The sequence below is a fragment of the Monodon monoceros genome, unplaced genomic scaffold, assembly GCF_005190385.1.
Source record: "Monodon monoceros isolate NGI ecotype Baffin Bay Population unplaced genomic scaffold, NGI_Narwhal_1 Super_Scaffold_11, whole genome shotgun sequence".
NCBI classification, from domain to species: Eukaryota; Metazoa; Chordata; class Mammalia; order Artiodactyla; family Monodontidae; genus Monodon; species Monodon monoceros.
Genome location: NW_021703767.1, coordinates 123,541,991 through 123,544,511, shown reverse-complemented (window position 1 = coordinate 123,544,511; position 2,521 = coordinate 123,541,991). Strand labels below are relative to the sequence as shown.

The 2,521-nt window shown below is 54.1% G+C and overlaps 1 pseudogene; it reads left to right on the top strand.

Moving 5' to 3' along the window:
• Positions 1–1,183: 1,183 nt before the first annotated feature.
• Positions 1,184–1,965, top strand: LOC114890475 (annotated as a pseudogene).
• Positions 1,966–2,521: the final 556 nt, after the last annotated feature.

Sequence of the window (2,521 nt, the reverse complement as noted above, 5' to 3'; positions counted from 1 at the left end):
CACAGGGAAGGAAATGTTTGACATTACTCTGAAACCACATGAAAGTATTACCCATTCCAAAGAAATTATAGAGTGTTTTCTCTTATTAACTCTGGATAAGCTGTTGGGACACACCTTCCCTTTACCAGTACCATCTGCCGGTAGACTTACCTTTAAAGTGACACCCAGATCAAAGGCGCTGCCGCCTGCATCATCTTGAGGGGAGCCTGATGCGTCAGACCCAGATCTGCTAGTTCCGGTCTCTAGCCAATTGCTTCTTCCTTTGGCATGACCTTTTCATCGTTTGTCAATTGGACTACAACAGATACACCTCTCGAGTGTAGTGTAGGTCAATTTAGAGAATGTGAACTGTTGGTTTAGTTAATGGAAGTATAACAATGACCATCATGCTAAACTGATAGATATATAAGTTGATCCTGCAGTGACTGCAATTAAGACCCTCAATCCTAACATCTCGTTCCCTTTCGACACCGCTGGGAGGATCTGACAGTCATTAACAACCCAGGTAAACAGAAGCTTAGGGATGCCAGCCCCAACACACTCCACTTTTGGACCAAAAGAAGATAAAAGGTCACTTCCAGGGCGAGGTCTCAGGGGACGAGGGAACGGCATCTCACTGTCCTGGTGCAATGTTCCACTGGTGGGACTTGAAATTTAATCGGTTTTCTGGCTAAGGATTTCTACATCTGATGTCAACACGAGGAAAGCCAAGAATTCGACACAGGAAGCCAAGTCCTAGAGCGGCACGATTGCTCCGCCCCCCTGAGGCCTATAAAAGTATTTCTCTAGAGTAAACCTCCCACCACTGCCAGGGCTATTTGGCAACACAGAGGCCTCCACTTCTAGGGGCGGAGCCTAGGAAGGGGCGGGGCTTAGCGTGAGGATGCTTTGCGACTCAGGTTCTGCCGGCGTCACTCACAACATCCTTAGCCCACTCTTGCGCAAACCACTCCACGTGAGGACCTGAAGATTCACACACGCAAAGCCAAGCCCAGCAGCTCCCCTAGAAGCCAGGACCGAGAGGGGCCCCCTGAGCTCCGGAGTTTCGAACCGCGTTGCCTAGTCTTGCACCACAGAGACCTGGCCTGCCTCAGCTGTCAACCAGGAGTCACTGCCTGCAACACCGACTCCACCTCGCTCTTCGCCTGGCCCAGGGAGCGCCGCCCGCGCCGCCATTGAGATGATGGGCAGCCGGCCCCGCAGCCCCAGCGCCTCCCCTGCGGACCGGTGGGGACCGCATCCTGGAGGTCCGGGCCCTGCCAAGCGCCGCGAACGGAGGATACCGCGGGGCCCGAGTCCAAGTACAAGGCGGCGCCCAGCCTGGACAACCTGACCTGGACCCCGACCGTGGACACGCTCATCTTCGTGGTGGTCCTGCCCGCCGGCTGTGCCCTGCACGTGCCCCTGGACGACGTCAACGTAGTACTGGAGCCCGAGCCAGCGTCCGTGAGGCAAGTGTCTCTCGGAGATCGCATCCTCATGCTGGTCCCTAAGGCCCTGGTGGGCTTGGGCATCCAACACCCCTTGGGACAGGGCCTGGAACAGGGTGCTTAACTGAGCCCTCCTGGGGAGTACCTTGCCCTGGAGCAGTGATTCTTCTGCGCCGCTGTCCCAGAGATCTCCTGCCAAGAAGAGGCCAAAGAGGAGGATGCGGACACGGATGCTGAGTTCCTGCCACCTGGGATGGATGCCACAGCCGGCTCCGTTGCTGGGCTCCGCCCTTCCACTGGAAGTGTGCCTGGCTTCGACCTGTTGGGCCTAGTCTCAGAGCTGTCCCCTTGGACCCCCAACCCCAGTCCAGAGAGACGCTCTCACCACGACGACAACCTGGACTTGCACCTTCTGGAGCCCTTCACCGACTCACTGCTCCAACCTCTACCTCCCTCTCCAAGTCCAGGTCCTCACCAGCGTCCCCAACACCCTCATGGTCCTCCCCGCAAGACCCGGAAATGCCTGTTCCCTTAATCAACTGCCTCCCACAATTCCTGGCCAACTCAGCGGGGACCAGGAGAGAGTCTTCTGATATTGGCTCTGTGTGCACTGCACACACTGTAAGAATCACAAGAACAGATGCTTTATGGATGCAGGCTGCACTGCAGAGTTCTGATCAGTGGCTGACTAAAACACCTGAAAGGAAGCTCACCCGGGCAAAGAAAAGCCGCTTGAAATACAGTGTGCTTCCTGACAGCCAGACTGCTCCTTAGGTTTTCTCTAGGGAGGTCACTCTCAAGCAGCTCTACCCGCCTCCACCTCCCAGTTTGCTTCAAACTTAAGCGACAGCACTTTTCTCTAAAAAGCCATCCTTTCCCAGGCACCCTACCACTGCCCCTTCCACTCCTTTTCTGTTCGATAGAGTAATTGCTAAATTTCTTTTGTCTACATGGTTTTGTCCCTAGTGTCCGTGATAGTTTGACTACCCTCTGCCCATTGTGAACTTTTCTGGATATTTTTCCCTCCTGAGATGAGTCATGCTTTGAATAATGGACTGTATTTTGGAAAAATAATAATTATATTTGAAATT